General features: G+C 45.8%; 1 protein-coding gene across 2 annotated transcripts in view; it reads right to left on the bottom strand.

The window, feature by feature from the left end:
• The window catches only part of LOC135377504 (TGF-beta receptor type-1-like), a 376,657-nt gene that overhangs the window by 353,072 nt on the left and 943 nt on the right, over nucleotides 1-22,642 (bottom strand). The window lies entirely within an intron of this gene.

Genomic DNA, 22,642 nt, shown 5'->3' with positions numbered 1-22,642 from the left:
ACGCACATGGTATGTGCTGTGTCAGAATGGCCAAGGTGTGTTGCGCTTTCCAATAAGGCAAAACGGACCGAGGATTGTTCCCCCGTCAAGTCGGAAGAAGGGAAACCGTCAACAGCGGCGCGTTTTCGGCGCATGGCAGAATATTATCGGACAGGCTCGAAATACGAGTAAAATGTGCCTCCCAGGTGCCGTAGATCTGCTAGCTCTGAGCGAAACCTGACTGAAGAATAAAGCCTGAATGCACAGAGTTGGATATCGCTGGTTTCAAATGTTTTAATCAGGTTTACAAAGAGGGTGTGAGAACCGGTGGAGTAATGATTTATGAAATGAATGGAGCGAGCGCTACGAATGTTTGTCAGCAGCCAGAAGTTGGCTCTTTTTATGAGCGTTACATTCTTTCTTTTCCCTCTTTGATTACTTCAACCCAAGCTACCACTTGTCACAGGGATTTAGGTGCCTTTGCGGCTGAGATTACTTACCTTGGGACACTTGACTGTGAATGAGAACTAACTTAATGAGAGACATGTCTCGACTACAACACAACTTTCATAATACAAGGACCAATTGCAATGACTCCCGGTGTATCCTGCGTACGTATGATGATTTTGGGATTCACATGCACTCGCGACATCTCATATACTTCTCCTATGCCTGGCAAGCACTCGCTGTCCGGGAATTTGTTCCACCTATGGACACCGTGCACTAGCTGGAGGACGCTGCGGTCGCTTGATCGACAGCGCCACCCGTGGCGATTTCGCGCGTAACGGTCTGGTACTGACGCAGCATCGGCGCCTTCGTGTATGTAGCTTTGGTGCTTATGGATGGTTTCCCAAATTTTATATGTCGGCTTTGGGACTTTGGCTATAGTGGCCTCACTATACTTTGGCTTCATTAACCTGTGAGGCTACTTGTGTGGAAGTGGTTTGTAGAAAGGGCATCTGCTCCGCAATACGAAACACGTAAAATGTATGCGAGGGGGAAGCTTTTTGCACGTGGAACATTACGTGTCTATGCACAATGTGTGACACAGTGTGTAGCGCAGACAAGCGTGTAGTATTTATGGTCTGTATCTACGTGAAGTGCATATTTTTATCTGGAAGGGACTACCAATTATTGACTACACATCGGAGACTAGCTACGTCCAGTACCTGCGCTATGAGGACGGAAATCGCTGAAGAATTCATATGAATAATACAGTCAACAACAAATTGGAATATACATTATGATGATAATCCGTTAACGTGATGATGCACTGTGAGGTAAGTAAGTGTGTAAGTTTCTTAGTCAACTTGTTCCCAATCTTGCATCGCTCAAGGCAGGGGATACGCTTTTAGCCCTTTGTGCCTGCATTGGACGCACGGTCATATAATAAAAATCAATCAGTCAATCAAGATTGTTTCAGGATATAAATAAGGTGTGCTCTTTTTTTGTTGTTGTTGTTGTTGGAAACTGGATATGTAATGATAATAATAACGTTTTATTAGTGCTAAAGAACGGCCACAGCGGCCTTAGTATAGGTGTACATCAGACACATTGTCGCAAATTCCAACCCAGAAGCAGCCAGCAATATTACGCAAAAGGAAAACACGACATAAACTATGCTAAAACATCAAACAAAAACCGACAAGAGTTAAGAAGAAACAGACAATTGCTGTTCGACAAAGGCGTGATTTTTTTTTTTTTTTTTGTCTGTGTGGACGAATCGGAAGGAGCAAATAACCGCTTGTAAACCGAGATCGCAAGATTTGGCAACGATAATAAGATCATATGGACAGAATGCGCCTACATAAAATGATGACGGGTTGCGAAGCGCAGCTCAGGGAGGACAAATAATTCCCATATTCCCCTGTATTCGCATGCAAGCTGTATATTGAAGGAAGACCAGGTCCAAAAGCCAGTCTTACCCGAAACTCCAAAAAATTAGGGTCCGAGTAAAAGAGATAAATACTGTACGACATACTAGTAGCAGACATTAATTTTAGCCAAGCTCCGCTATATTCGTTGGTCATTCATTTGTGTATTTCGCAACTTTTTCACGCCAGCTGCTGTGCTACAAGTCCGCATCGTGATGCTCAACTGATCACTGACAACTATACTAAATGCAAGAAATCAGTTCTAAGTTAGAAACAAGAGATTGAGCAGGAAGTTGGATGGATTGCTGTGAAAGCGCTCTCTCAAATATGTGACCGGCGGGAGCCGGCCGGACGATACAGCGAGAAGGACGAAAACTTTACGGCAAGTTTCCTCTCATTCACACTAACTTGGTTGTCGTGGCAGATTTCCACATAGAATTAGTTTCCATTTTATCTTATCCTTTGACTTTCTATGTAGGCAGCTTCAAATTAATCGCTCTTTTCGAACGACGAAACTAGCACAGCACAGCTAGGCGCTGCTGGCTGGTACCAGGGCATTACGCCGCGTTTCCCCTCGAGGGGCCGCTGCCGTCGACAGAAAACTCTAGCGCACGGTGCCCATATCTGTAGAATATGTAACTACGAATTTAAAAAATGCATAATCCACATTACTCCTGATTTTCACATAGTATACGCAACCCCAAACATAGGTCTACCGTCTATGACAGATGGCGTATAGACGCAGGCGAGGTGGTAGACGAAATTCATTATGAAAAATGCCTGAGCGTGGGGCACGAAGAAGATACAAAGGCCAAACAGCTCAAGTTTATAAGCTTGCAGAATCACACAGCTATCAGCTTGAGTTTGAATGTAAAAAAAGAAAAGAAAAACAGATATGATACAGGTGCGCTCCGGTTTTCTTCGTGCAGTCGGTGCGTTTTATAACAGTAACGTGGTCCAGGCTTTTATTTTTCCCGTTCCCCGGGCTGTACATTCTCAGATATTGCACGGAAACAGGTGGAACCAACGTATGTAATCACATTCTTCGCCTAACCCGTCTACTCTAAAACTTTTCCTCACTGTACCACCAGGGGAGAAAGGCGGCGCTAGTGTCGCGCGCGCTGCCAAACTCCAGGCGAACGTCCCTATACCAAAACGGTTTGCACGTGCCGTCGCGTGACGTTTAGAGTACGGCAACGCAAAAAGTAACGATAACGCTCGTTGCGTGACAGGGGTCTTGATATAGTGCTCTATTCTTGGAAGGCGAAGGTAGCTTTCACGCATGTAACAGCACGCTTCACGTGGACAAAAATGAGAACCGATAGCGTCAACCGAACAGGTTTGATATATTTTGTTGCGAGGACATCCGATTAGCGATGGACAAACGGATCGGTGAGTGTTATTAGTGAGTTTTAGTATATCGTACGCTGTCGCCTTTGCGTACGTAAGGGATAGCGTTGATGGTTCTGCGCATGCCCACAACAGACAGAGAGCGTCGCGCAGTGCGCAGAACCACCAACGCTATCTGTTACGTGCGCTATCACCTTTGCGTACGGTGTACTAAAACTCTCTATTATGTACTGCTCGCGACACGCTTTGTCTGAAATCAGCACCCCGTGGTTTACCCTATCTCTAATCTCCAGGTGTTGCAAGACTATTTCTTTCGAGTAATGTGCAGTATATGGTCCACCTTCACATACAATTGGTACAAAACTTTCAAGCCCCACGAAGGTAGTATGGGCTGCGTGACTACTGACAGGGGATTTCAGACAACCGTGTCGCGAGCAGTACGTTTCTCGTTCTATTAGGAGAATCTCAGGAAGGTCGTCAAACAAGCCAGAAAAAAAAGTACATACCACTGAAAACGGATCAGTAAAGTTACAACATTGAAATGAGCGGCGAGGGGACCCGTAATATCCGAGCAAAACCGCCCTTCAACTTCTAATCGTAACAATATGTTGACAAAGTGTCGCATCTGCGCCAGAGATCCGTCGCCAACGGTGGCTTTGTGTTTACCAGTGATGGCCAGTAGTTAACTACATGTAGTTAAACTACTAGTTAAACTACCTGATTGTAGTTAAAAAGTAGTTATCAACTACTTGCAGAAATGTAGTGGCAACTACTAGTTCAACTACTATTTTAAGTAGTAGCCAACCTCGATCCTCAGGACCTCAGAATTTCGCCCGTTATCAGTCACTAGTAGTGTTGGCAGTCCCGGGTCATTTTTTTTCAATCCCGGGATTGTTCCGGACCAATCCCGGGATGGGATTTCTGGATTGCGATGAAACCGAGAACGCGCGCGTACACAGCATTGGTCCAGTAACTCTGACGTTTCTCGTATGCGCTTGTGTGTATCTCCTCAGCGCTCTGTCCGCACATGTCAATCAAAACATTCGTGCTTTCCATTGTGTTTTTACATATAAAAGAAAACTGACGAGGTCTTTTTCTACGTTCTCCTCAAGTTAGAGGCTCCGTAGTTTTATGCACAATGGCCACGTGAAGCGCCACTCGGTTTATTTGTTACTGGACGAAACCAAGCTTCCACTTAGTAAATCATATAAAAGCATCAAAACCTGACAAGCAACAGGAAATGAATGCCCCCTGTCTGTTTAATGTTGAAGAGAAAGCTGATGTCGAAACTTTATCTGGTATATTTGCCAAGTGAGTGCTTCATATTACGTTGAAGGAGGCGTGTGTCCAGACCAACAGTTTTCAATATTTGGCAACATCTTCTGCACTTAACGTCCAGTTCTTCGTTTGTGTACTCATCGTAAAAGTTGAACCGACACCTGTGATCATCAGACTTCCTGTTTCCGTTTTTCTCTTGTTCACGGGCACAACGCCGCACACAACGTTCGACGCCGGAGATACCCCTCAATAACGCAAAGCAATGCACAGAGCTCCAGCGCGTGTGTCACAGGCGCTTACACTTGAAGGCCCATTGCAGCACCGCGCAAATACGGAAATATGCGTACGCTACTAGGATACTTCGGAGGAAAGTGGGGGTGGGGAGGTTCTCTATATTTGTTTTTTTTTTTTTGGGGGGGGGGTCTGTTTATGGGAGTAGCCGAATTTGTCGTGTGACGAATTCAACTTCTCCCTAGTATTTTCAACATCAACACCAGCACCAGCTTTTGAGGCAGCCAAGGACAAAGAAGTGTAGATCATCGAAACCTATGCTAGAAATTGAACAACTCGTAACTGTTCCGCGATTGCTCCAGCGGCAGCTTTGCGGTATTCCACTCGAGTACAGATATCGAAGTTCCATGAAGACATTCCGAGATTACTCAGACATCGGAAATGTCGAAGGCAGAAAAACAGGGATTTTCTGGAAACAATCCCGAGATATCGAGATGTCAAAAACAACCGGGATCCCGGGGAGGGGGGATCTATTTGTTTTGGCAGGAAAAGTCAACCAGAAAGGACGACTTGCTTCCTTGATTCCGGATCCCAACACTAGTCAACACAGTAAAAAGGTAAACTATAGCTCTTTACAGAAATTATCACTGATTGATATTTATCGCCAATCCGTGCGAACTGCAAACTATCCAGCTTCGATTAGGCACTTTTTGTGCGTCCACCTATATGAATCCTCATCAACACCTTCTCATAGATTCAATAATGAGGTATGAATTCCGTATAAAGTACAAAAAAAAGGGGGGGATTACTTCGGACAGCACCCGGGTTAAATTGGATGGCACAGATTATTTTAGATATCACGCGAATTAATTTGAATGACAACTTGGATTAAAATGCCCGGGAAACCCGGAAAGCATTACAACTGGATGGTTAAAATGTGATATAAAACAATTTTCCAATATATCACTAAACAGCAGTCGCTCAAAGACCGCGGAAAAGAAAAATCGAGAAGGCTCGCAGCGACGTCCCAGACGGTATATTTCAGAGCATTCGAGCACATATTACGCGTTTAATGGCGCATATATATTGCCATATACATGCAGCACATTGCAAAAACGTATACTGCCGATTTATTTTGAGGAAACCCCAAATCTATTTTTCCCGCTCTAAAGCCACTGACAGAGCAAGTTCATATCGTTCTACATGCATAGAGCGAATAATGTTCAAACCGCTTTTCCTTTCGCTCATTTCCCCGAAGGCCTTTGAAGAAACGTTTCCCTTTTTAGTATCATCTTCTCGGGGCGCACCAATTAAGACTAAAAAATATACGGATAAAAAAAAATTTTGAAGAGAAACATGAGTGGCAACTTTCATCTCGTAACTTGCAATGGCTACCACATTAATTACGTCAAAAGTGGGGCATATACTCGCTCGGTACTTCACAAGCTTTGAGCAGCATACCGCCGCGCAATTGCGCGACATGATATAAGGTTCATATGCCTTCAGAGACTAATGAATGAACTTTGCCGTAGAGGTGGGAGGGATGACGGTATAATGGTTACAGTGTAATTACGCCCTTATTCAACGACACGCGTGTCAAAAGCTGGCGATTGGTGTTCCTATAAAGGAATGATTCCTGAACAAAGAGCGCTTGCAGAGTCTCTTTAGGTACGTGTATGAAGTAGCACGTGTTGCGATGCACAAGTACGAGTACGAGGGTGATTCGAGCGGAAACCGCAAACGTGCGAATAAACATCACATCGAGAGCTTCGCAAAGCGGCAGGTAGCGTGGCGCGGTGCTCTATGAAGTACGCCGGTGCAAGAGTACCCAGTAGATCGGGTCACCCTGTCCCAAAGCGGCGTGACGAAGCCATTAAAGATGGTCGTTCAACAAAATGCTTTGTTGGGCTAGTTGGTAATTCATTGCTAGACCGGGAAAAAACACAGCGTTCCTCCCGTGGTTGTTGTTTTCGCGCTGTGTTAAAGATGGTCGCTCGTATATAAGTGTGCACGAAATTACGGCAACGTTCTGTCCTCAGATTTCTCACAGCGGAATATGTGAAACCGCTGCTAAGTTGCCGTCGGACGACAAGACTGTACGGTTCGTCTCGCGTGTCTCCGAGGCGAGTGAGCTAACAAGTTCGAGAGTGGTACGATTAGTACGGCGGACGCTCCCTGTCCAGGCCAGGCGCACCGAGTCATTGCTCCGGAGACATTTGTGGCTGCTGAGGGGCGTATTGGTGCGAACCGGCGCGTCACTGCGGCACAAATGGTCGACACGCTCGGTCTACCACATCCTTCATGAGCATCTAAAATATCGGAAGGTGTCCGCAAGATTGGCACCGCGCCAGATGACACCAGTAAAATGAGGGTGGACGCTTGTCGTCAGGGATTTCAAAAGCGTCACGAAACAGAATGAGATAGCTTTTTGAGCTGTACCATGATTGGGGACTGGGCCCACGATTACCACAGAAAAAGCGGACGCGCAAAGAATGGCGGCATTCCACGTTGCCGAAAGCAAAGAGGTTCTGCACAGAACAGTCACAGCTGGAATGGTGATGCTTTTCTGGCATCATCAGAGCCCCATACTTGAGCACTACATGACGAAAGACAACACAGTCACCAGCGAGACCTATTATGAGCTCCTACTCGTACACTCACTTGAAACCTGCAATTCACCGGAAACGCCAAGGCTTGTAAATCAATTGGGTTTTGTTGCGGCACAACAATGCAAACCCTTACTCCGCTCGTAGACGATTACAATCTTCCACGATCTCTAAACTGAGTATCTCCCACAGACCGCTTACTTATTTCCCCGACCTATAGCACATTCAGATTTTCACATTTCTGTGGAGCCCTCAAAGAGCACCTTTGTGGCACAAAGTTTCAAGACGACAGTGAAGGAACCGCGAAGGCATCTAAGCATATTCTAGTGTGTCGTCTGGACGCTCGGCCTCCCGACATCGTTCATATTCTGAGTTGTTGGCCAGGGAAACAGCAAATGTGATGCAAGCACTCCTCGAACAACTGTCCGTACCTGGGGGTAGCTGGTATGAACTGTGATTAAAATCTGTAGCGAAGCGTTGCCTGTCTCGATTTGTTTATTATTTATTTCAATAACCAGCACTTGGAGGTCCAAGAAGGAGGGGCACATACATGCATGAAACAGTACAATGGAAGTTGGGTTCAGCGCGTAATTCTGTTAACAAACTCCTTCACTGATACAGAGGAAACTTGGTCGGTGTCAAGCTGATTCCAGTCGCGAAGTCTTCGAGGAAAATAAGGAAAACAGAAGCAGTTATTGTAGGAGCGATATTCATTCAGAAGTTGACTATGTTTTTGTCTTGTGCCTCTGGATATTTTGGGGGTTATGTAGTCGGCTGCATCAATCCGAAGATTTTTTTTATTTTATTTTACGAAAATGGAGTAGGACCAGTAGGGTAGTCCGTCAGACCTCGTCACGACTCACATCCCCTCCCCACTTTTATTTTTCTTCTGATTATGATCATCTCAGATGCAAATAAAACAAAACAAAAAAGTACTTTGCAGGTCCCGGAACAAGTGGTTTCTTTACCAGCAAAATTGAAAAAACGCATAGAAAGGGTCACAAAACTTGAACAGGGTATTTTAAGGGTTGTTTGGGTTCAGGAGTGTTTTTGCATAAATGCTGTTTGGTACCCAACACGGCTCCGCAGTTACATGTTCGGCTATGATGCACTTTACTATCGTCTTGTGTTGTTCTATACAATATTCCCAGGAACACAGATGCAACGACCATTTCTCTTTTTAACTTCCATCATTACATTGGTGCATGCAAAGCAGCAATAAAGTAGTACATATTTCTGGTTGCGATTCGTATTGCGTTTTCGATGACTACCGAGTGATTACCATGATTACCATACCGTGCTATTACACCCAACGAGCTGTTACATCCATCGTGCCAGTACGTCCATCGATGGATGTAACGACACGATGGATGTAACAGCTCGTTGGATGCAATGACCCCGTACCGTTTTCGATCACTCTCAAGAACAAAGCTGAATATGTTCAGGTGCCTCCTCAGTCTTCGTCTGCGTTAAAACTAAATCAGTTACACTGCGGCACGTACAGCCGCGCGGCAGAAGCACAGCTTGTACATGTTCATGGGATCTCGAAGCAATCCTCAAAACGCGGCAATAAACTCGGTTCAAGGCCGAGGTTGTGAGCACCGCCGCCATTGTTCGGGAACTGGTGGGGTAGCAAAAGTTTATGCGCGCATAAATAAACAAGGCGCGAGAGAGCACGTACGGGACCAAAGAAGTTCCACCGAGAACCCTTTGGTTCGTCACGTTCCGTGCCTCACCCTCTCCAAGGATCCCCATCAACGGCCAAGCGAAGATGGCTGAGCCAGGAAGAGGCCTGGGAACAACATACTGGCGGATAGGGCATCGGAACGAAGAGCAAAATTGCATCACCGTGGCGTCTTCACACCCACCGTTAGCTGGACAACGGACATAAATGCAACGAGTCAGTCTATTTATACTGTACGTGCTCTTAATGCATCCACATGCGTCCTTTTACATAATCGTTCTGGGGTATATAGCTGGTCTCACGCTAAGTGGGGTCATACATTTCCATGACGGAAAGTAAATGTTGGAGGCTGAAACGCACAAGCGGACACAATGGATACAACGCGTGTCTCAGGGAGCACAATAACGTGACAGATTGAAATATGGCAGTCGCCGAAAGAGCCAGACAGTGGCGGTGTTCTTATAGCCACCTTGAGGCTAATGCTGCGTTCGTCTGTTCCAGTCCCAGAACAGCTACTTTCCATCATGTTCACCAGATGCCTTTACCTCGCCATCTGATGTTTATATGTATGTGTGTATGAGAAAACATGTAGAGGAGATGAGAGCCTTGGTAAGTCGCGCCAGCGTAGCATAGCGGTTAGCGTACCGGACCGGCAATCGAGAGGTCCGTGGGTCGATTCTCGCCGCTCACTGGCTTTTTCGACGGCTGCCAAGTGTCAACATTTCCATATTTTTCTCCGCTACTTTCGTCATAGGGATGCGCAGAGATTTTTGTGTTTAAAACGTATGACGCCTGGGTGCATCCCCCTTCTGGCACCCAAGAAGGATGTTGTCCTCCGCGCGCAAAGTTGAACCTCAGATTGTTCGTGTATAGCGGTACAAAGTACATGCCCTAGGGTGACATTAGAAGAGGCATTAGGCAGAAAATAATAACAAATACAAAAAATGAAGCCCTTTCGTCAGGTTTCAGATTTGAAGTTATTAGGAAACGTTGTCGCTGACACATCGCCACTATATCGACTGCGAATAAAACCGATTCCCTCATTTGAGATTTACATAACTCCTACAAGGTTTCAAAAAAACAATGCCTCGTGTCGGGCATCTTTCGACCTTCATGTCTGTAGCAGTTTCAATGAATAAATCTCGCATATGCGTACATTATTTTACAGGTTTATCCCTGTGTGGACAACTGAATAGGGTTCAGGACGTCGTCAAGCTGACAGCATTGAGCGCAATATTGAGTCTAGCTGTGCTAGAACTAGCTAACCACCAGCTGATTCGCGTGGGTTGCCTTAAAAAGCCAGACAGCGGCGGAGTTATAATTTTTTCATATTTCAATCTTATAGCTGGGTCGTTCCACGCAGAGTGGTCCAGATGTGTCGCTCGACCCCCCACAGATCGGCGTCAGAAAAGAAACGAAAGAGAGATCCTCAGACACGAACAGCATCGCTGTTATGCCCTGTTGCCCAATTAGCTTTGTTCACTCGGTCTCTCATGTAGTGTAATGCAGAGCTGCGAAATCTTCTGCTGTTTTCTGCTTGTTGGCGTCTAGCCAATTGTGTAATTCACATAAAAAAGATCTACCTCTGTGCAAGCTATCTTGGGCATTTCTTTCCTTCCTCTGAAACCTCCACTCAATACACAAGTATGTCGTAAACGATGCAGGCGAGTATACACCGTACGACTGCGTGTCTATCTTTCTTTGATATTAACATTGCCTTGAGTTTGAGGGGGAAAACACAGGACGAACACAGGACGAGATGAACAGATACAGAACATCTCGTCCTGTGTTCGTCCTGTGTTTTTCCCCTCAAACTCAAGGCAATGTTAATATCAATTCAACACCAGCTAGCTTGCCTCCTCCTGCTATGTTTATCTTTCTTCTTTGTTGTTTCTGAAATTGATATTATTTTATCTCTTACGGATGATACTAGAAGGAGCACCGTCACGGAAAAAAAAATGTATATATGACATGAACCGGCCAAAGCAAATTGCCTTTGTACAAAGAAATGGAAAATGTCGCTATATTTCCGCAAATTGCTACTTCTATTTAGAACACTTCGCGATGAGGGCATGATGCTTCGGAGACGCAGGGAAGTCTGATGACCTGCGTAAAATATAACGAAGAAACCAGGGACACGTTCCGTAAACACGAGAAGAAAATTTTTCAAAGACAGGACCTATCGCGCGTCTGAGAGGACACCGGAAGGGTGTCTTCCAATTCACTAGGGGAACAGCAGTACCTTTTGTCTTAATTTCTTTTGTGTGTGCGTTTACTGGACTGCAGAGATCAGATCAGCGAATCTATGCACCTTTGCCCCTAGATGCACGTAGATTCGATTCAAGTAGGAATGGATGAGCTTGGCGCCAGGGTGCAACATCATTTATCATCATCTTCCATCTCCGCCTTAGCCATTGACGTAGTCCACCGACAGGAGGCCAACTACACGACAAGCGTGTACAACACCGCTATCGCTACACATTCATAATGCAATCCCCAATATCAACCTATACAGACAGGGTTGTCAGATTTTGCTGACTTCTGACTGTTGAGACGCCGAAATTTGGACATTGGTGGCTTGGCTATTTTGTGGCTGCTTTCGTGGGTACTTGTTCGCGTTACATTTGACGCTGTTGTGCACCGAAATCGGGATATTTTTCGTCGCGGCACCACGTAGTGCCGCGGTACAGCTCCCGTCAACCTTAATAATAACACTGGAAAATATTCGGTCTCGTTTCCGAGCGCGATAACAGCCACCCTATTGTCACTGGGGGAATGTTAAATGAAGAAAATCCTTGCGTTAAACTAACAGAATGATTTTGTTCAACTAAGATTTTCTCATGTCCCTAAGGGTGGCTGTAATCGCGCTCGGTAGCGAGACCACATTTTTTTTCGGTGTTATTATTAAGGTTGACGGGAGCTGTACGTATACTGCGTCCATTCCTCTTTTCCATGATATCTTCCTCTCATTCGGTATGAAGTCTTTCGTGAGTTTGGGCACTCGTTACATAGTAGGAGTTCTCTGATGGCTGCAATTAACGCACCGATCCATCCTTGTGGTGTTGCGTTCATAATCATACGAATTGTCATAACCTTTCACACTGGTTTTCTTTGGTTGTTACAATGACCTTTCGCTCCGTCACATTTCGTTTGGGACCTAAAGCATATCGACATGTCCAGAATGTGGGCCCCAATCTTCAACTGTCACATAGCGATCGTTATCGTTATATTTTAAGTTCGCGCGCTCCTAAACCGCTTCGACAGGCTCGCGCGAGAGCTCGTGGCCAATCCCGGACCGAAGTCACGCATTTAATTATGGAGATACCGACAAGTTGAAGATCGAGCTCCTGGTCATGTCATTCTTTCTGAAAATGTCGTATACCTCACTCGATCCAAAGATTTAACTACTATATAGTTAGTCACAGTGTATCGCACATGCTCTGGTCCCAATAGCATTCGTGGTGCAATTACCTCACAGCGGCTCAGCTGATGCCCGTGCACCGCTAGCTAAAGAATTGGCTACATACAAGGAAAACGTGCACTTATTGACGGGGTACGTTTCTCCCGTTTTTTTTTTTTTTTTTAAGCCTATTACTAGGGTTCGGCGTTTTCGGTTTTAAACGAAAAACACCCAATACGGAGGGACATTCCAGGAACTATGACAGAGATAAATTGCTGCACATGCCCAGCAAGCTGTTGATGCACATCCGAAAACCATGCAGAAATACGATGCTTTCGAAAAATGTCAGTTTACACTTTTTATACTTACTCTTCCTTTTCTACTACTTTTAGTTGATGTTACAAATCTTATAATGCGTATTGGTTGTTGTTATTGGTAAGGCTGCGTTAGACGCACAACACTGAAATGACATTGTGATTTCTATCTGCCGATAAATGTCGGGCAGACCGTGTACACGCCAGGAAAAACACCGATTTCGTGAAAAATCAATAAACACCGAAAAACATACGCCGAATACTCCGAAAAATAAAAACCGAAAACGCTGAACCCTACCTATTACGCAACACATCCCGCACACCAACACGACTGCAAAATTGCAAATGTCCGTCGAATTCGACTGCTACTCCAAAAGCTCGTTTTTGCTTCCACAATTTTATACGATTTCTCCAATGAGACGATTATGAGCGAGCATCGTCAAAATACTGCCATGCGTTCATTTGGGTTCGTTTACGTTCAAATGCGTTCATATCGGTAGCATCAAAGGAACGAAGCTGTGGGTAAACATAGCAAAACGTCCGCTTTTCACAATAAGATGGGAGCACTTACAGCATTTAGAGTTACTAATGAGGCAAGTTTGAAGTTGACAACACCAGCAAAATGGAGATAAGCTTTCTGCGTCGTCCTAGATTTTCGCTGATACTGTAGCGTACTCCATGCGATGATTGAAGTGAGAGATGGTATGCGCAGAAAAGCGTCATACTTCAATAACTCGCTTTACTCTTACCTGCACGGATTATCTCTTCCCATATATATTTTAATGGAAGCGCAAAAGCTTTCAACGCTATCGGTGTATACTACAGAGAGCTACGTATGGATGTGGATTCAAACTTTAGCGAGCCCATTTGTAGCAAGTCACCGGTCATTTCGACAAAAAAAAAAAAAAAAGGAAGCGACGTTTAGCACGTTCCTGCGCGAAAGTCATTTGGCTTGACCGTACCTCGCTTTACAGTGCGTACTCCGCGAACGTTCTGTGATGTTTCACAATGCTTACGACAAAGTGTAAACTAGATAAAAACAAACGGCATCTGCTGTGTCTTTCTTAGGCCAGCAGCGAGGAATGGGAGACGCCAAAAATAAAAAAAGGGGGTCAGTGTGTGTCCTGGGACTACTTCACGGGAAACTGTGCACTCGTCTGCTTGGAAAGTCTGGCGGAAAATCGAGAGGGGGCCTCAAAGAGCACGGCCGGTGGTTCCATTGCATCACACCACCAGAATCGGTTATTGCCACAGGTATAAAAGAAGCATACATCGATATCGAGTCCGTTTCGCCTGTTCCTTCCGTGCTCCCCTAGTCCGTGTCCCTGTGCTTACTCCTCAAACTGAAGGAGATGTCTCCCGCATCGCATGCGCTCCAGCTAGCTTGCCTCATATTTGTCTGTTCCGCATCGCATGTATATGCTGGGGTTTCTGCATTATCATTACTTATAGAACGATTCCGGACAACTGTCCGAAAAGCATGCAGCGATGCAGTACGAAAAATACTTGAAGTAAACTACAAAATACACATTATGTAACCGCTCCACTATGAAACTGAAAAACGCTCGTCACCACTGATACAGACCTCATTGATGAGTCACGCATTTCCACATCTATAGCGGACAGTCATGGGCAAGGCCCAGTCATACACAAAAGAATAGTTGTTTCCCGTGTACTATAGGATAACGTTGCCAATCCGTCCCACGTGGCCTTTGTTCGTGCCACCTTGATTCCGTTAGGCTGATATAGCTCGTGCTATTCGCCGCCTCATAACACATATATACTGCAAAACAAAAACCACTCGAGAATTTATCTGTAAACTAATCGCCAAACATGTCAGTGTGAATGACCCGCAACGTGTCCGTTTACTGACCACAAGGTGACCCAGGACGACAACAACTTGGTGGTATCGTCTACACGGAACGATTCAGTGACAGTGCATGAAACTGGCACAAACGAAGCTGATCCGCGGGAGGCCCTCCGCTTATCTAAATGAGCACCCATTTGTGCGCCAAGAGGAACAAACATGCTGTGCAAGCCACAATCTGCTGCCACAGTAGGCAAAATGACTGATGAAGTAGCAGACGGATGCCGAGGTCAGCGGGCATCTGCCGTTCAGCAACGAAATTATGCGCTTGCACCCATGCTCCGGCCAGAAAACAAATCAGACAACGCAAATAATAAAGTCATCCGCGTCCGCAACTTTGCCATGCAACGGCAACAAGGGCAGAATGTATACGTGTGCTTCGCTTAAAATGAGACTGGAGATAGTTGGGCATTCAGTAGCATGCAAAGAACCCAGTTACGAACGAAGAGGACGATACGGGACCGCAATATGTCAGTCATGCAGAGACGCTGACGTACGGCTTGTGTGGGCGAAACTAGCGCAGATAAAGGACGAAAAATGAGTTCTGTGGCCACGGTATGGGTGGAGACGTCAAACGCCCACAGTATCCTTACAGTGCAGTAGTGCATAGCGGGTGGAACGGGTAAAAAAAAAATCACCTTTGACCACTTGGTCGCTGAAAGACTACGGCGTTTCCGTTTCAACTGAAGTATCACGACTTTATTTGTTTCATTGGACAAGAACTTACGGAGCGAAGGTGGCCAGCTTCGCCCAAGTATAGCGCTGACTGTGTGAATGCTTGTGGCAACAAAAGTCGCAGGTCAGAGTGGAGGCGGCGGCCGATAGTCATCTCAGCAAACTGAGTCACAGATCTAACATCGATGTCAAAATGCGGACTGTGAGCGCAGTGAAGGACGGCGACAGTCAAACAAGTGCATTGCTGATTGTGGACGGCTCAAGGACGTAGGTCGGCCGAGGGAAACCGATAAGAGGAACCTGACACCGCCCACGAAAAACAGTTGCTCCAGGTCGCATGGCACAGTCAAGTCAGTAGGGAAGAAATTCATTATGTGACACATTTCGAAAAGGCAATGTCTTTCACAATCTTGCGATGAATTCCACTGGTCGCTTCAGAGCAACGTGCGTTGCGTTTCGTTGTTCCCACCCCTTCCATTCGCTCTTCGTTCGTTTCTGCGCTCCACCTACATTGGCGCGCCATACGCTGCGCTGCACGTAAACGACCTGCGGAATTCGCCATTCGAAGTATCTGATGAAGTGCAAGGCTTAGCGCGAAAGCTTGTGCGAGATACATTAAACGGCTCTCTTTTTGACGTTCTGCGCTTGCTTTTAATCTCATTTGTTACTACGTTCCATTAACATGGAACATGATGTCGGTATAGGAAGAATGACGGAATGGCTATGCTGTAGTATGCTAGCATGTTAGTATAGTGTTATCGAGTGCAACACTTGCAATCATAAGGATGCAACCGATCGCTAGAATGAGAACGTGAAGTGTTAAAAATATCGAAGGATAGTTTCATTTTTAATTCATATCTCTCCGCGAGTTTCACATTTCTTGTCACAGGTTGCACGCAGACTTCTTATGCGTGTTTATAAAAGCGATAAAAACTCACGGCGTACCCAACAGGCTAAAATATACCGAGGCCTTGACGTCTCGGAGAGTCCGCATAGACTCCGAAACGTCAATGCCTCGTTATATTTTAGGCCGGATTCACACGACCGTTCGTCGTCCGTGTGCTTCAAAAACACAACGTAATGGCATTCGACCCCCCATAGGTTCCAATAGGTCAGTTTTGCCTCCGCTAAAAACATGGACGCAAAAAACGTTCGTGTGAATCCGGCCTTAGTCTGTTGTGTACGCCGTGAGTTTATCGCTGTCATAAACACGTGTTTTCACGGCGTTTGGTCAATCTTCACTTCTTATGCAGTAAATTTATTTTTCAACACACAGGGATAACGATCGAATAGAAGTCGATAAAGTAAATTGATTTTCTGACCTCTACGCACAAATAAAAAACAAAACAAAAACAAAGCGTTAGTGCCCCCCCCCCCGCCCCCCCGGAGTATGAGGGTTATGTTTCATACCTCAGTGTCCTTGTTGTCGTTACTGTCTCTGATAATTATCGTGCTCATTAAATGGTGAAGTGTGTCACGGCTTATGATAATTCATGTAACGCTATGCAGACTCCTGTCCACTAAGTTCGCAAACTTAACATTACATCAGGTAACGCATTTTGGCGTTTTCTGAAAGGCAAGTTTCTTCCGCGACCACCTTGGCGTACTTGGATGCGCCATTAACGCGAAGTACCTGTCAATTTACCTACCGAGACGCGGTTGTTGAAGACCGCGTCTTCTAAATAGTTGCTTCACGAGCGCCAATGCCGCTGCGCATTTTTTTATTTTTTTATTTTTTACAAAATGCCGCTGGCAAGCTAAAAGGGAGGCATTGTACATTAACGTAACGTACTAATCCTTTCTAATTATACGCCTTCGAACACGTTACCCTGTTGCTTTCAAGCCCATTAATACGGATTATGCAAAAACAGAAGTTATTCTTTTGTTTCTAGAAGTTATTGCTTGTAAAGGCCACCCCCGAAGCTCTCACCCAAGGTCCGATAGCTGTACTGGAAGCAGAAAGGATTTTTTTTTTTTTTTTCGGGTGTATACACGTACTTGGACAATAAATCAGCATCTTAATGCTAAACTTGTATCGCGTTTAAAGCTACCAACTCAAATCAAGACGATGTAGGTCACATTACCCTGGCCGCGTGGTTCAAATCTCATAGCTGTCGCTGACTGTCATATTTCAACCGCGTCCCCAAGCACCTTGAGGCTTGTGCGTTGTGTTTGTCCCTTTGTACGTTCCAGCCTTTGCACAATTACTCTCCACCAACGTTCGTCTCCTGTTGGTGGTGGTGGTGGTGGTGGTGGTGGTGGTGGTGGTGGTGGTGGTGGTAGTGGTGGTAGTGGAGGTGCTAGTGAGAGAGCACGCCGTTGTCAGCCCCACAGAGGCGGGCAACGTCACGACTAGCGTCATGGGCCGACTTCTAAGGCAACTGCGCCTGTCTAAGAGCCGTCTGAGGAAAAACCACGGAAAACCACTGCCGGCGCTCGTCTCGTGCACTCTCGGCAAGCAAGCATTCTTCCACACATCGGCAGGCGAAAACATTCAAATAACCTATTCATACGATAGCAGTTTCCGAGTGCGATGCATTGTATGCACTACATGAAGAGTGTACTAGGGACATGAACTGGAAGCATGTTTCGTGATACGCGTACGATAACACTATGAAGTGCTCTCGTGGGAAGGTGATACGGATAGGGACGATAGCCCCGATAAGGAGCATGCCACGAAAACTACGGCAACACCCGTCACAGTGTAGGAAAATTCCTCGGAAACTCTGGCTCTCTGTAAGACAACGGCTGAGCTGACGCTGAATTAAATATGGCACTGGCCAATCACTTTCACTTACTTCTAGGATCTCGTGCATTTTTGCCCCAGCAGGTGCAGATGCAGGTAGCATATGCGCACGGCGCAACAGCGATATACATACTACACGTCCTGCCGCGTTCTGCTTACTCGTCGATGAGAAATCTTAACCATCCATAACGCACGAGCGAGTGTTTTACGACTTGTAATTCATTACTTTCCGTGTTGTCCTCGATCCAGAAAACGGGCAAAACCACCGCACTGGCGGCGATTCAAACCTGCGCATCATTTTGGTGGATCAGTCCGTGCTCTTACGTCGCAAACGAGTGCACACGACTATAGCTGTGGCGTAAGCACGCCAAAAGCTGCGATAGTGAAATAAATAATCGCCATTTGATAAGGAAATTGAAAAATTCGATGCATCTTTGGGCATTGTGTGAAACGTGTTTCGGTAAAGTTTTCGCACAACTCATTTTGAAACGCCAATAAACTTTTATTGAAACCATTTTGATTTTCGTGAAATAGCTCATTTTTGTTTGGTTATGTATCGTTTATTTTGCATCGGTACTATGGTAGTTACACAATTTCAACGTACCGCAAACACTGTTCGGTGATCGCGTAATCCTTGGCCCTATGAAGTTATCGCTTTTAAAAAATAATTTGGATGTTTCGTAGCGGTGGCTGCCAAAAACTGAGATGGGTGACGTCAGTCCCGGCTACTTATATTTATTTATTTATTTTTCTAATTGGGGGTTTACGTCGCGAGACAACTGAGATCATGAGCGACGCCACAGCCGTCGATTGCTTTTGCCCACCTGGAAGCTCACCACACGGCACCACAGGTCCCTTGCGGAAGACGGCGTGTCTAGACAACTTGTACCGCCCCGAATTGCTGGCGTCCTCGCGCGGGTTCGAACCCGCGATCTCGGGATCAGAAGGTGAACACGCTACCGACTGAGCCACCGAGGGCAGGTCGTCCCTCCTACCTGTCGGTGGGTGAGCATGCGAGAATGGGGAACGATTTCCTGACCTTACGAAAGCAAGGCGTCATCCATAACTTAAAAACCCGAGACTCGGGGACAAAAAACGACAAACACAGAGAAGGTCTCGAAGCGTCATGTTTGTTTGTCGGCTGAAGGGGCGGTTCGCTGGTCGATACAGTGAGTTTATCCGATTCTATCTGCACTGCAAAGCTACAATGAAAGACAGTCGATTGGCAGCCGCACTCTTCAAGTCAAGGCCAAACGGGAGCGAGTGTTTGCTTTGGCAGAAAATAATGATGGGGAAACAGTGCCCGGCGCTCCGGCCTCATATCTTGAGTTGTGAGTAACACGGATCCCTGAGTATTCTACCTCCCAAAGATTAGATATATATATATAACATATACCAGGGTATCACTCCCTCTGGCTACCTTAGTCGTATATATCACGTTCCATAAGGCGTCCGAGAACAGTCTACATAAGGGAGCCCTTCGTTTTAGCCGTCCTTGTTTTCGAGCGTCACGTCTTATGGAATATCGCTTCAGGGAATTCTGTTTTTACCGAAACATACAGGGAGAGCAAACATGGTTTCGATTTCTTCCTTCTGTCACACGAGATTACTGGTCAGTGGTCACTCGCATGAAACGCAGCGATTTCCCCATATAGTTCGCAGTCAGATGCACAAGGGAGGTTTACGTGATTCGCCGAATGGCGTAAATGCAGGCTAGCTGGTGGAGAAATTCCATGATAGGCAAGCCAGACTCAGGCTTGCCTATCATGGAATTTACGTGATTCCTTTTTGGATTTCTTGAGGCGTACGTGAAGAATTCACGGGTGTTGAAAGCTGACCTACCTGAAAACTTCCGAAGAGACGGGAAATATGGAAAAAAAAAAAAAGAAAAAAGAAGAAAAGAAACATGAAATTATGCAGAGGGGTCGGTCAGAAAATGTAGAGGGTTGTGACGACAACGCTGTATAAAGAGAACATTGCTGCTTTTCGCATACTTAAATTATGTGACCATTCCTAGCGTATAGGTATCTCTCTCTTTTCGCTCCGTATAGCTTACACGTTGCCTTCCTCTAAGAAAGTGAACAGCCTGTTTAGACACCGTGCCCTTCAGAAATATACCACCATAGTGTTCAGCAACAGCAAGGGGGGGGAGGGGGGGAGGTGCTGACTTTTCTGACCAATTTGATGGTTCTAATGCCGTACCTTATCTCGTCGTGACTTCTGGTGAGGCGTTTTGTATGAGGTTCCCCCGTAAGCAGCTTTAAATGCGAAAACGCTCACTGATAGTGATGGATAAGAAGTTAAAAAGTGTTCTCGTTCAGTCACCCCCGTAAAGCGATAGCTGCTCCAGTGGGTAGGACTAAAATCTCATTCGGGCAGCCGTTCCAAGACAATGTGTGTTTTCGTACGTTTCGTCCAGCTGTTGCTGTCTCGTAAACCAGACCGGGGTGCCTCCGTTGTGTGTATATGCGTACATTGATCCTAATGTTGTCACCCGAGGACGACGGCATTTTGGAGGTATGGTCTTCTTCCGCGAGGGACGTTAAATATGGATTAATCCACGGGTAATGCGGGCAAAATTAACCCACGGGTCGACCACTGAAGCGTCGCCCATAGTCCCAGTTGTCTCGCGACGTATAACCCTGCATTAGTATCATGCGTTGTTAGTTGGTCTTGTAATTACATAGTTAAGGACGTCGGGTTCATAAAACGCATGTCCATATGCGTTATTCCCCGGCAGGTCGACATAAGACGGCATATAATATTCCACTCGTCAATCTGACACGATGGATTCTCGGAGACCGACAGTCTATGTCTCCGAGCCTCGGGGGACGTTGACTCCAATAACCACAACCCTCCAACCTATACCTCTGGCAATATGTAACTTCTCCGTTCATCCTCGAAAGCTCGGTTACAACTAAATAGTAAACTGTGGGTAAAGTGGGTGCCCGTAAAATGAAATGCTTGTACGCACAGGTGCTTCAAAATGTACCCCACATGCGTTACACCGGAGCGGTGACGAAACGGTTACCCGACTGATTGAGTGCGTTTGCGTTGGCAGCTGCGGTTCGGCTCTGTGACGACGCAGTGGCGCACACATATTCCCGATACCGCATTCGTATAAGACTCCCATGTCTTCATCTCTTTCTCTTTGTCTGCGAAATTTCGTCCAACTTAGAATCATAACAGGCTATTATAGATGCGCATACAGCAGGAGCTGTAATTCTAAGCCTGAGCAATGCTCTATTAAACTGGAAGAGCAGAAGCTGTGTGTCCGCAAAGCACGGGCTTCTCGATACCACACTGTCATTGAAGCCCCAATCAGTTGCATGCACCTGCCTAACGCATCCCAATCGTGTCAAAATCATATCAGGACTCCAAGTTGGTCATAGTTAATGCCCGGATTCACACGTGCGCGCGCAATTTCAACGGAGTTACGCCATTCGATTTCAACAGCAGGAGCTGTTCCTATGTAAAAGCAGATTAAGAGTTTAAATACGGGAAAGATTAAAAGAACAAAAAAGTACACGGTGCCAAACGCTCAACTGAGGAGGCGAGTCATTCCTATCACTAAAGTGCTAATTAATTATAGCGTTGCCTTAGTTGTGGACGAAAATTTCTGTAATGTCGTACTCGTATGAACAGCTGTGACAGTTCTAATCATATAAGGTAACGGTCCCGCTTAGAGAGTTTTAGGAAACCGTCGATAACGTGGCTTGCGTCGAACCGTATCAACCGGAACCAATCACTGGACAAGATTCTGAGACACACACGACTGCGATTGGCGCCGATAGGCACGATAACCTTACCAACGGTGCGCTAAAACTGCCTATGCGCACAGTCTAAACACGTTTACGTGAAATTATGATAAATGTGCACGATGGACGGTTTACAGCAAACGTATGCAGCAAGAATTTACACGCGAAGAGGAAAGCATATTCATTCGAACAAATTCGACCGTTGTGGCAGACTTGACGGCGATTAGTGCCCGTGTCCTGTTGGTATACCTAATGCTGTCAAGTTTCTATTCGCATCTACCAATGCTTCGAAACTGTGTACATCAATGGAGACCCTCGTGAGTGACTACTAATCACTTTCGAAAGAAGACATCCACTGTACAGGCAGCAAGAATTTCGAAAGTGATTGTTTCGCGTCTCAATATCAGCTCCGAAAGTAGAATCCGACGTGAATCTCGGGCGCAAGGAGTTCTCGCATGCACACACGGGAGAAGATAACCCTGCCAATCAGGTAATTATTACCACCTCTTTCTGTATCACAGCGCTACGTGTGGCTATGGTGTGTGCGTGCGCTTTGCTATTTGGTTCATATCCATTGTGGTTAAAGACGGGAAGTCAACAATGTGTCACGCGCGGCTACAGACAAATGACAGGCAGATCACCTATAAATTCTCTCCACGGACAGCACTTCCAAAATTTTGCCCACAAGCCACAGATGGCCGGACTTTTCCGCAAATACAAGTAAAATACATACATAAACGTTTTTCAATAATAGTAATAATACACGTCTGAACAAATGGAGCGACGTCGAAAGGGGCAAATTGGTGTTACAATGCAGAAACTTCCTCACAAATGAAGCAAGTCAATGACAGCAGACAAGCTGACACACACGATTTGAGAC

The sequence above is a fragment of the Ornithodoros turicata genome, chromosome 1 (assembly GCF_037126465.1).
Source record: "Ornithodoros turicata isolate Travis chromosome 1, ASM3712646v1, whole genome shotgun sequence".
Lineage (NCBI taxonomy): Eukaryota > Metazoa > Arthropoda > Arachnida > Ixodida > Argasidae > Ornithodoros > Ornithodoros turicata.
The sequence above is the reverse complement of the archived record's forward strand: the minus strand, read 5'-3'. Positions and strand labels throughout refer to the sequence as shown.